At 38.3% G+C, this 13,141-nt stretch overlaps 1 long non-coding RNA gene across 1 annotated transcript in view; it reads left to right on the top strand.

Annotated features, from left to right (window-relative positions):
• Positions 1–10,970, top strand: part of LOC119625671 (uncharacterized) — a 61,353-nt gene extending 50,383 nt beyond the window's left edge. Inside the window, exons 2-3 of the long non-coding RNA XR_005241822.1 lie at positions 8,026–8,087; positions 10,693–10,970. This is a non-coding gene — a long non-coding RNA (uncharacterized lncRNA). The remainder of the gene's footprint in view (positions 1–8,025; positions 8,088–10,692) is intronic.
• The last annotated feature ends 2,171 nt before the right edge of the window (positions 10,971–13,141 follow it).

Below are 13,141 nucleotides of genomic sequence, written 5' to 3' on the forward strand. Positions count from 1 at the left end.
GAGATGAAAAGGGCTTCTCATCAAAACCCATGAATATTTCACTTCAGAAAGAAACACAATCATCTCCAGGTTACCAAAGGTCAGCAAAATCTACTCCAAAAATGCAAGTTGCATGGTAAGCTAACAACAAAAAAGCCACAGCAATGAGGGTGGTGAGTTAGTGGGGAGGGTGACAACAGAAATATTATCAATGAACACAACTGCAATGGATGTGGAATTGAAATTTTCTGGACTGCTAACCCTCACCCTCTTCCTCTACACCAGGAGCCATGCAAATAGGATGCTGGGATCCACCTACACTTTAATAAATATATCTATAAATTAGTCTATTCTATCTATTGTCTTCTCTGCTCCCAAGAAAAATGAGAGCATTCAACATTTTTTTAATTAGAGGAAATTAGAAGAAAGAACAAATGAGGGTAGAAAAAAATCAAACCAGGCAAGAGGTTAGTACATGAAATGCACACAATAAGATCTGGCGAAGTCGATAGAGATGGACCCCAATATTGCTTTCAAAAGCTCTCTAGAAGTCAAAGAAAAATGGGAAACACAATACATTGTGTGATTCAATTGTCCACAAGATAAAGTCCAACTACTTACTCAGCACTTTTCTGGGTACTGAGTGCTGAGAAAAATATTTCCCATAAGACTTTGTGTAAAGTTTCTTATAATGTTCTCTCATAAGCAGACCTCATAAGTAAAGATAAAACATTTAAAAGGTTGTTTCTTATAGTATGCTAATGATGTGATGAATCATTGGAAGGAAATCTACTCATATCACAAATAGTTATCTTCTCTAGCCAGTTTAATACAACAAGCTGAATGTACTGAGGCAGGAGTATAGGGTCTGGAGGCCTTTTCCCACTGAATTCCTAGAACTAAATAGAAAGGAAAACCCTAACTTTCCACAGTTAAATAACACAAGGACCAGAGGCTACTCCGTTTACAAACCCCCACATTTTCTGTGCAGCAGATGGAAAATTGAAAGTACCTCTGACTGGTGGCTTTTTGCTTTTACTCTTCTGCGTGGCCACCTTTTCTGTGCAGCAGATGGGAAATGAAAATACCTCTGATTGGTTTGCTTTTTGCAATTGCATTTTGCAACCAATCTCGCGCCTGTAATCCCAGCACTTTGGGAGGCAGTGGCTGGTGGATCACGAAGTCAGGAGATGGAGACCATCCTGACTAACATGGTGAAACCTTGTCTCTGCTAAAAATACAAAAAATCAGCCGGACGTGGTGGCATATGCCTGTAGTCTTAGCAACTCAGGAGGCTGAGGCAGGACAATCACTTGAACCTGGGAGGTGGAGGTTGCAGTAAGTGGAGATTGCACCACTGCACTCCAGCCTGGGTGACAGAGGGAGACTCCATCTCGAAAAGAAAAGAAAAGAAAAGAAAAGAAAAGAAAAGAAAAGAAAAGAAAAGAAAAGAAAAGAAAAGAAAAGAAAAGAAAAGAAATAGGAGAGAAGAGTGTAACTTTGTAACTTCACTTCAGCCTCTGATCCGTTGCAGTTTGCAACCAATCAAACTGATTGCAGGCCAAGTCTTCGTTTGCATAGAAGTGCAACTTTGTAACTTCATTTTGTAACTTCACTTCAGATGTTTGCATAGGATTGCGACCTTTGTAACTTCAGTTCAGCCTCTGATTGGTTGCTTTCCACAACCAGGCTGATTGAAGTCCACCACTTCATTTACATGGGGTGAACACCAAGTGACCAATGGGAATCCTCTAGGGTGTATTTGCACCCAGAAAGATTCTGTATTCAGGCCCTTGAGTGGTTGCTCCAGCTGCTCCCACACTGGAGTGTACTTTCATTTTCAAAAAATCTCTGCTTTTGTTGCTCCATTCTTTCCTTGGTTTATTTGTGCATTTTTGTCCAATTCTTTGCTAAAAACACCAAGAATCTGAAAACTCTCCCCTGATAATAGTACTAGATAGTATATTCTCTTCCCGCAGAGTTCTTGGAAATATTAAACAGCTCTACTTCAGAGAACACCCCTTGAGAAGTTTGAGAAATGTATATATTCCCATGCTGCTTGTTATGTTTTAACACCTGTATTTTAACATAGAGTCACACTGCAGTCAAGTTTAACAACCAGTTTTTAATGGTGAGGGTGCTGATGATGAAACATTCATTATATATGCATACACTTTTTGCATAGTACTTTATTTAAACTTGTAAAAACAAATGGGATTTGTTAAAAGTGACTTAATTATATACTAAAAATAAATAATTGACTGATTTTACTAGATAGCTAAATCAAACCTCACTCATGATTATAAACATATCAGATAAGTGTGAGTTTACCTTTGAATACTAAATCTGCTTCACAAAGAGAGTTTGTAAATGTCATCTAGCCACAAATACCTAGGTCAGTATGTCTTTTCTGCTCTTGAAAAACAGTCATGTACTCTCCTTTTCTATTGAATCTGTATACGTATTTCCATAGGATTGAGAATCCATTGTATTTACTCAATATTCAGTTACAACATTACCAGGTGTACTAGTCCCTTTTCACATTGCTAAAGAAAAGAGGTTTAATTGAATCACAGTTCTGCAAGGCTGGGGAGGCCTCAGGAAACCTACAATCATGGTGGAAGGCAAAGGGGAGGCAGGCACATATTCACATGGCCATCAGGAGAGAAAGAGAGTAAATGTGGAAGTACTACACACTTTCAAACAACCAGATCTCATGACAGCTCACTCACTATCAGGAGAACAGCAAGGGAAAATCCATCCCCATGATCCAGTTACTTCCCACTGGGTCCCTTCCTTGACACATGGGGATTGCAATTCAAGATCAGATTTGGGTGGGGACAGAGAGCCAAATCATATCATTCTGCTGTTGGTCCCTCCCAAATCTCATGTCCTCCTCACATTTCAAAACACAATCATGCCTTCCCAACAGTCCCCCAAAAGTCTTAACTCATTCCAGCATTAATCCAAAAGTTCAAGTCTAAAGTCTCATCTGAGACAACGCAAGTTCCTTCTGCCTATTAGCCTGTAAAATCAAAAGCAAGTTAGTTACTTCCAAGATACAATGAGGGTACAGGCATTGGCTAAATGCTCCCATTCCAAATGGGAGAAATGGGCCAAAACAAAGAGGCTACATGCCCCATGCAAGTCTGGAACTCAACAGGACAGTCATTAAATCTTAAAGCTTGAAAATAATCTTGTTTGACTCCATGTCTCACATCCAGGCCACGTTGATGCAAGAACCAGGCTCCTAAGGCCTTTGGCAGCTCCACCACTGTGGCTCTGAAGGGTACTGCCCCTGTGGCTGCTTTCACGAGCTGGTGTTGAGTATCTGTGTCTTTTCCAGCTGCATGCTGCAAGCTGTTGGTGGATTTACCATTCTGGGGTCCGGAGGACGATGGCCTTCTTCTCATAGCTCCAATAGGCAGTGCCCCAGTGAGGACTCTGTGGGGGAGTTCCAATCCCCACGTTTTCCCTCTTTATTGCCCTAGCAAAAGTTCTCCATGAGGGCTCTGCCCCTGCAACAGACTTCTGCCTGGCCACTTAGGTGTTTCCCTACATCTTCTGAAATCTAGGTGGAGGTTCCCAAACCTCTGCCTCCTGTGAACTCCCAGGCCCAGCACCACATGGAAGCCACCAAGGCTTGGGGCTTGAACCCTCTGAAGCAATGGCCCAAGCTTTACCTCGGCCCCTTTAGCCATGACCGACGCTGAAATGCTGGGACACAGGTTGCTGTGCCTAATGCTGCACAGAGCAGCTGGGCACTCAGCCTGGCCCATAAAACTGTTTTTCCCTCATAGTCCTCTGGGCATGTGATGGGGAGAGCTACCTTGAACAGCTCTGAAATGCCCTGAAGACATTTTTCCCATTGTGTTGGCTACTAACATTTGGCTCCTTGTTACTTATGCAAATTTCTGCAGGTGACTTGGACTTAAATTCCTCCCCATGAGGCCGGGTGCGGTGGCTCAAGCCTGTAATCCCAGCACTTAGGGAGGCCGAGACGGGCGGATCACGAGGTCAGGAGATCGAGACCATCCTGGCTAACATGGTGAAATCCCATCTCTACTAAAAAATACAAAAAAAAAAAAAAAAACTAGCCAGGCGTGGTGGCGGGCACCTGTAGTCCCAGCTACTCGGGAGGCTGAGGCAGGAGAATGGCGTGAACCCAGGAGGCGGAGCTTGCAGTGAGCTGAGATCGCGCCACTTCACGCCAGCCTGGGCGACAGAGGGAGAATCCGTCTCAAAAAAAAAAAAAAAAATTCCTCCCCATGAAAATAGTTGTTTTTCTATACATGGTCAGGCTGCAAGTTTTCCAAACGTTTACACACTGCTTCCCTTTTAAACATAAGTTCCAATTTTAGACCATCTCTGTGAACGCATTGACTGTATGTTTTCAGAAAAAGCCAGGTCACATCTTTAATGCTTTACTGCTTAGAAATGTCTTTGGCCAAATACCTTAAATTATCTCTCTCAAGTGCAAATTTCCACAGATCTCCAGGGCAGGGGCAAAATGCCACCAGTCTCTTTGCTAAAGTATAGCAAGAGTGAGCTTTGCTCCAGTTCCTGATAAGCTCCTCATCTCCATTTGAGACCACCTCAGCCTGGATTTCATTGTCCATATCACTATCAGCATTTTGATGAATGCTGATAGTCTCTAGGAAGTTCCAAACTTTCCCACATCTTCCTGTCTTCTTCTGAGGCCTCCAAACTGTTCCAAACTCTGCCTGTTACCCAGTTCCAAAGTTGCTTCCACATTTTCAGGTATCTTTACAGCAATGTCACACTTCTCTAGATACCAACTTTCTGTATTAGCCCATTTTCACACTGCTATTCAGAACTACCTGAGACTGGGTAATTTATAAAGAAAAGAGATTTAATTGACTCACAGCTCTGCATTGCTTGGGAGGCCTCAGGAAACTTATAATCATGGCAGAAGGCAAAGGGGAAGCAAGGCGTGTCTTACATAGCAGCAGGAGAGAGAGTGAGGTGCGAGACTGCCAAACACTTTTTCAACCATCAGATCTCATGAGAACTCACTATCACGAGAATAGCATGGAGGAAAACACTCCCATGACTCAGTCACCTCCCGCTAGGTCCCTTTCTCAACACAACAGGATTACAATTTGAGATGAGATTTGGGTGGGGACACAGAGCCAGACCATATCAACAGGGTCCTGTAGTTTTGAGCGTGACTCGAGATAAACTACCTCAGTTCTCTTGCTCTTCTCCTTTCACAGTCTATCTCTTCTGCAGTTGCACATTCTGGACAGCATGATACATTTCTAATGAGCCAGTTTCCTCCTTTTGAGTTCCTCTTTCTGTGCCTTTGGTCTCTGTAATACTGTCATTACTTTCCTTGCCCTTCTGGTGCCTCCTGTTCTGGTACTAGCACCTCTCTCTGTGGCTATGTCCCCCCAAGAAACAAGCAGTAAGGTATTGTTTCCACTCAGTGATCTGACCCTTTCCATAGTCTTCTCCACCTTCCCTATTCAGACCTTTTCCATGCTTTGAATTGCAGGAGATTCTCAGTCATGGATAATTCAGTGTTCATAGAAAGAAGCCTATGAATTCTTAGTGAGAGCCACCAAGTCTCTTCCTGGGAATCCAAACAACTCTCTACACAGACTTTCATTTTCCATTCATTTGAAGTGCTCATGTCACAGCTATGAGATAAAATCACAGTGGCTCTCTGTCCCCAGGGCTGTGCAGACATCAGACAAACTTTGATACTTGACATCAACTTGATGTGTGTTATGCATGCATCTTAATAGTTTCAGACAGTGAATGCTCAAAAACACACGGGAATAGGGAAGACGCTTTATATAAAGTCCTCTCAAAGTAGCACATTTGTCACCTGCCAGCCGAGCAAATAAATTAACATCAGTAATAGTATAGTCAGGAAAAACAATTCCCACATCTGAGGTTACCTGGGGTCACCTTAATTTTCCCAAATAACCATGACAACAAATATTCTTATCTCCAAAGCTGCTCTCTCCATCAGTACTGGCACACCAGTTTTCATTTTAAGAGGAAGGCAGCCTTTGAAGTAAGCAAGTCCTTTAAACAACCTAAGAAAACAAGTGAATTAATATGACACTTTCTCAAATATATAGGAAAATATTGTTCTGTTTTTACTATTATCATTAATCACATGCAGTGGTCATCCACTACACAGAATATCCTACTACTATGTGCTGTCAGAGAGGGAAAAAATTGGACCACTCTCTCCCATTATTTCAATTCTGAGCAAAGTTTTCATAAGGAATGTCACTCCTTGAGAGCCAGATAGGTGTGTTTGGCTGGTGCCTTCACATGTTCAGATCACATAGGTACTAATGAGTTTATTGAGAGGAGAGTAATTCTATGGATGGAACTATCTTCCCTCAGATAATTAATTGCAGCTCCCAAAAGTATCTGGCACCCCAATGAGCAGCTCACATCCTTGGAAAAGCTATATCATATAATCAGGATAAAACCTTATAAAACAATTTAGAGGGATATGGTAATATCATCCCACCAAAAAGCTGAAACCTGCACAAAAAGGACAATTCGATGCATGTTTTCTTTTGTAAACAACATCCAAAATTAGTAACTGAGGTAAAGGATGAATTTTTTTTTAAGTAATTATTTTGAACAATAACTAACACATGTGGTACATTTTCTAGTAATTGCTTTACAAATAGTAATTTCATTCTTACAAATTCTCATTAGGTGGTGCATCATTATTTTCTCCACTTTACAGATTAGAAAAGCAAGGCAGGTGCTAAGTAAGTTATATACATAATCACCCAAGATACACTATTAGTGAATGGCAATGTTAAATTTGAACTTGGCTGGATTCTGAGTCTGTGCTCTTGACTACTACTCCATAATTCTAACTTCAAACCAGAAAATCTGAAATACCTACTAGATATAACCTGCACGGGATTCTGAACATAACATTGTGTTACTAATGTGTTTTGATCTTTACAGAACTCAGAAGTATCAGTGATTAGTAGTAGCAATAGTTCAATTTATTGAGTGCCTACTAGAGTTGAGTATTTTGTATACATTATTTATTAATCCAACCATAATTTTTCAAAATGGTTAGGTGATCTACTTATGTACACATAAAGAACTTTAGAAAAGTTGAAATACTTGCTTAAGGTTTCATAGTCACTTGTATTTAAAGCCAGGTGACTCTGAATTCAAATGTTATATATATTCCACTCTGGGATCCCTTTTACTTAAGCAAATTTTATAAAAAGAATAATTAAGGTTCGTAGTTCATCTAAGTCTTAGTAGAATGCCACCAATATCTATTTTTCAAATGGATTTGGAAATAAACATGATGAAACGAGAAGGAAGAGAATGAAAAACAGGGTGAAGATTTTAGTTTAAAGTTGCATTAAACTTTAGTCAGCATGGACAAGTGAAATGGGTAAATAGAAATTGACCCACCACTGTCATTGTATCTAATGTCACATTTCTTTAAGAATAACTTCCAGATGCTGGCCGGGGTGTACATTTTGCTATTTCTGGCAAAGAAAACTCTTTTGCATTTTGCCAACCTGAGAGAACAGAATCTATTAATCGGTGCCAGCCATGATTTGTTCTTTCAACATAAAAGCACAGCCTTTTTCCTTGGAATGTTTTTAGTTACAATAATCTTTTACTTCATTTCTGTCTACAAGTGTGCACATTCATATTTACGCCATGAACTGTGTTAAGAGTTTAGCACTGGTTTGTTAATTTACTAAGTCAATTATCATAAATCAATACATAGCGGATTCCTTGGGGAACATAAATAGTCCTCCTAAGGCAGTGGTTCTCAAACTTTGGTCTGTATTAGAACACCTAGAATGTTTGTGAAGCACACAGAGGCAGGCTTGTTGAAGTAAAATTAGGCCTGAATCTCTGTATTTTTATCAAGTTGCTAAGTGCTTCAGACACCAAGCAAAGTTTGAGAACCACTGTTCTATGACTTATTTAAGCTCTTCTCATTTTTGGTTTCCAAAGCTGAGCTCATGAAGCTTTTCCAGATTCAAGTCTTCCTTTCTTACCTAGGTCCTGAGCTGAAACAATGGAATCTAGCAGAAGTTGCCTTTCCAGATTCAAATGGCTTCTATGTGCTGTTCCTGAGCCATAACTTCTTCCTGTCCACGTGCGCGGTTCCCAGGCTAGGCTAAAGTTGCTACTTCTTTAGTACTCTCGGCAGTAGCCTAGACATGAGGCTTTTCTCTACAGTGCCAGTTCTGTGACCAGAGTTACACCTTCTTCTGGCTAGTCCTGCCTGGGTCCTGAAATGTATCCACTGAAATTTATTTCCATCTACATACCTTTTAAGCAATTTATCCGTTCCACTTGATCTTTGAATGCCACCTGTACAGCAGTGTTCTCAAACTTTGGTTGATGTGGTAAGCAACCTTTAAGATGACCTCAATGATTCACTTGTTTTAGAAGTCACACCTTTGCGTAATTCCTTCATATTGAGTGTGAACCGGACTTGTTGAGTCAGTTCTGATGAACAGAAAATGACAGCAGTTCTAAGATGTTAGGAAGTTATGAAAAGACCATGACTTTCACCTTGGCACTATTTCTCATCCAATCTCTTGGATTACTTACTCAAAAACATACAACTGCCATGTCATGGGGTGGGCCTACGGAAAAGCCCACCTGGTAAGAGACCAACTGCCATAAACGAAGTAGCTGGAAAAAATAAGGTAAGCCTTACCTGAGCATAAAAGTCTCATTGCACTACTTAACCAGGAATCAGGATTAACAGGTTCAATAAGGAATACTCACTTTTTGTTCTCATTTTACGAAAGGACCTGTCTAAACAAACAAATCATATTAACAAATTGTAGCAACTACCCACAAAACAAACTGTTAGAACAAATAAAACTTTTGTGAGTGTAAAAATGTGCTATATGCATCTACTGAGCCATTGTTTGGCTTGTTCTAAACTATATATTGCCAACTTCCTGATTTTATGAGAAGGGATTTGTTATTTAAGGGCAAGGGATAGAGAATAAGAATAGTGAAACTATCTTCTAAGGAGTTATTTAAGTTTGTTGGAGCTTATGTGACTTGGAACAAGAGAGTAATGTTAAAACCATAACCACACAGAAATGACTTTAGAATAAAGTATAACATATTGGGAAGTATAATGATTGAGTCACAAATTTACCAAAACAGAAAAAGAAATTCCAACATTGTGATGATATTGCACATAACCAACTTAGTTATTCCTAAAAACAAACAAACAAACAAACAAACAAAACAAAAAACCTTGCATTTTTGCATTTTTTTCTGTGAATACAACTTTTTACTCAAGTAGTCCGTAACTCCCAAAACATTTTGTAATTTTTAAGCTAATATATTTTAATATTTGTACTCTATTACAGGTTTATTTCTAAAATGTCCTTTTCTAACATTCAGGTATTTAGCAACAGGGCAGTGTTTTCTATATAATACTAGCCAGATTCATATTATTATTTGTTTGTTTCTATATATGTAAAAGGAAACTTTATGTGCATAAAATTTCCCATTTCCTGACTGAATCTCATATGTCTTCTTGAGAACAGACAGTGTAACGATTTTTTTCTAGGTCCTCTCTAATTCTGAAATCAGGATACTTCAAGAATTCATCTGGAGGCCGAGGCGGGTGGATCATGAGGTCAGGAGATTGAGACCATCCTGGCTAACATTGTGAAATCCCGTCTCTACTAAAAACAAAAAAAACTGGCCGGGCGTGGTGGCGGCGCCTGTAGTCCCAGCTACTCGGGAGGCTGAGGCAGGAGAATGGTGGGTTCCCTAAATAATAAATAAATAATAAATAAAAATAATTTATCTATTTCAATATTGCAAATGTATTCAAGATGAAATTGTGACAAAATCCTTTTTTGAGTCAGTGAACAACTTCAAAAGAGAAAATGAGAAGCTTTTGAAAACTGTTTTAACTTGTTTAATCCACAAGAGCACTGTGTAGCCTCTATAACCTCACCACTCTTGTAAAAGTTGATTTGTAAGTTCATAGTAGTAAGTTCTACATTCAGGGACTGGCTTTATGCCAATGGGATGATGTCATGAACAGTATTTTATAATCTACTTTCTTTTTTAAAAAAACAATGTATATATGTCATATCTTTTCATGTCACTAAATACATGGTATTTTATCACCTAAATGATTTATTTAAGCAATATCCTGGTATTGAATATTTAGGTTGTTTGGTTTTTTTTCCATTGATAAACTCCCATAAACATTCTCATTGATACATTTTTGTGCATATCCAAGATTATTTCTTTAAGATAAATTCCTGGAAGTGGAATTGGTAAGCCAAATACAGGAACATTGCTAAGGCATTGACATGTATTGCCAAATGACCGTCCAGGAAGCTTTTGAACGCTTTAGATTCCCACCAGCAGTGGAAAAGAATGCTCATTTTCTCATACACTCACCAATGGTGCTTTTTTCTTGAGGCTGTATGTTTGTTTTAATTTTGGTTACTTTTATAGTAGAAAATGTAATCTAATTGCTGTTTGTTAGTATCTCTTGGATTTTCTGTGATGTTAAGCACTTAAACATTTCTAGTGGCTTCATAATATTATTGGGATTTACCAAAATAACTCAATAATTTCCCATTTTTTACTTTGATTTGCTTCTAAATAATGAATCCTGTGGCAAGTAACCTTTTGAATATGACTAAAATTTATGTTTCTGTTTATCTTCAGGGTGGATTCCCACAAAATAAATTAGTAGAAGAAAGAATTTTGCTAAATTTCTTTTCAGAAAGACTTTACTCATTTATTAGCAATAAATAGTATCTGTTGTGAGTTAAATTGTGTCTCCAAAAAGATATGCTTGGGTAATAGCCACTGGGACCGTTGAATGTAATCTTATTTGGAAATAGGGTCTTCGCTGTTGTTGTCAAATTAAGATGAAGTCATATCGAATTAGGTACGACTGTCCTTGTAAGAAGAGAAGAGACACAGACACAGAGGAAAGACTGCCATATGAAGATGGGGCAAAGATCGGAGTTATGTTGCTACAAGCCAAGGAATGCCTGGCACTACCAGAAGCTGGAACAGACAAGGGGGGATTAGGGATGTCCTTTAGAAGCTTCAAAGGGAATATGCCTTCTCAACAACTTGACTTCTAATGTTGTGATGGTTAATACTGAGCGTCAACTTGATTGGGTTGAAGGATACAAAGTACTGATCCTGAGTGTGTCTGTGAGGGTGTTGCCAAAGGAGATTAACATTTGAGTCAGTGGGCTGGGAAAGGCAGACCCACTCTTAATCTGGGTGAGCACAATCTAATCAACTGCCAGTGTGGCTAGAATATAAGCAGGTATAAAAATGTGAAAAGAGAGACTGGCCTAGCCTCCCAGCCTACATCTTTATTCTGTGCTAGATGCTTCCTGCCCTTGAACATCAGACCCTTATGTCCTTCAGTTTTGGAACTCAGACTGGCTTTCCTTGCTCCTCAGCCTGCGGATGGCCTATTGTGGGACCTTGTGACTGTGTGAGTTAATATGTAATAAACTTAATAATAAATTAATATTTATATATTAATAAATACATAATGTAATATAATTCCATATATATATTTCATTGGTTCTATCCCTCTACAGGATCCTATTAGAAATGTCAAACCCTTAAAAACATTGTTTTTTTTTTAGAGACAGGGTCTTTTTCTGTCACCCAGGTTTGAATGCAATGGCATGATCATAGCTGAATGCAGCCTCAAACTCCCCAGCTCAAGAGATCCTTCCACTTCAGCCTCCCCAGTACCTAGGACTATAGTTATGCACCGCCACACCCAGCTAATTTTTTAAAAAGTTTTTTGTAGAGACAGAGTCTTTCTATGTTGCCCAGACTAGTCTCAAACTCTTGTTCTCAAGTGACCCTCCTGCCTCGAACTCCCAAAGTGTTGGGATTATAGGCGTGAGCCACCATGCTAAGTGAGAAAATAAATTTATATGGTTTTAAGCCATCCAGTTTGTGATACTTCGTTATGGCAGCCCTAAGAAATTAATATACCATTATTTTCTAAGTGCCGCTAATTTATCAGACATTTGTTTTTAATTGTTCTGATTTTCAAAAATATCTGCTAACTTAAAATATGAAGATTGTATTTAAGTGTTCTGATTTTCATCGAAGTTAAAAATTTGTCTTAAATACTAGACATTTACTTCTATTAATTTTCTCACAATATTTTTATACTTTTTTCTCAGTATAAGTTTTCTATTGTAACATTAGTGTTTTTTAATCAGTATATTATGAATATCACTTTTTATGTATCACATTAATTACAAATGCTTTTCTCTAGTTTTTGGTTTCCTATAACTCACTTCCTAAATATATAAAATAAACAGAAATAATTTTATGATGTTTGTAGAATATTTTTACTTAAAAAGAATAGATTGCCAAATTACAACCACCATCGCCACCAACAACAACATGAGATTCTCTTGGAAATATATCAAAATTGTATCAAAAGTCTTAAAAGTCAGTCTTTTAGAAGCAAAAAGAGAATAAAAACAGTGCATATGTAGTTTTAATCTTATGAATGACAGGTTAGGGACAGAGAACATTTTTATTCATCATTGACTATTACATTTTTAGGGAGAATATTTATTTCTAATGAGTAATACGAAGGCAAATTTTTATCAAATATGGCAGAATGCAAAATTATGTAATTAAAAATGAGGTCAAGAAAAACTAACACTATTTTTAAGGAAACAGAAAGAGGGAAAGAAGAAAAGAAGACAGAAAAGAGGAAAGGGAGAGAGGCAGGAAAAGTGAAAAAAGCTGCGGAAAATTTTGAAGAAACAAAAGCAATCAGAATATTTTTAGATAACTAAATAATGATGTCTTGTGAAGAAGGTAAAACATGTAAGATCTGCAGGAGTAATGGCTCTGTCAAAATCCCCATCCATGATAAAAGCAAGAGGCCATGATGATAATCACTGTGGGAACCTCTGAGATAAGAATTTATCTTCAAGAAGAGCAATAAAATGTTGACAAGTACAACTTAATTATGATGGAGTAGGTCCTGAATGACTGTAAATCTACCACCGGGGTCCATATGAAAATTAAGATGCAGGAGTATATGTTTTAATTTATAGGATTCTTTTTTGGAGTGCTTATAAATCAGAAAAATAGCAGAAATCTCAAG

The sequence above is a fragment of the Chlorocebus sabaeus genome, chromosome 22, assembly GCF_047675955.1.
Source record: "Chlorocebus sabaeus isolate Y175 chromosome 22, mChlSab1.0.hap1, whole genome shotgun sequence".
In the NCBI taxonomy this organism is placed as follows: domain Eukaryota; kingdom Metazoa; phylum Chordata; class Mammalia; order Primates; family Cercopithecidae; genus Chlorocebus; species Chlorocebus sabaeus.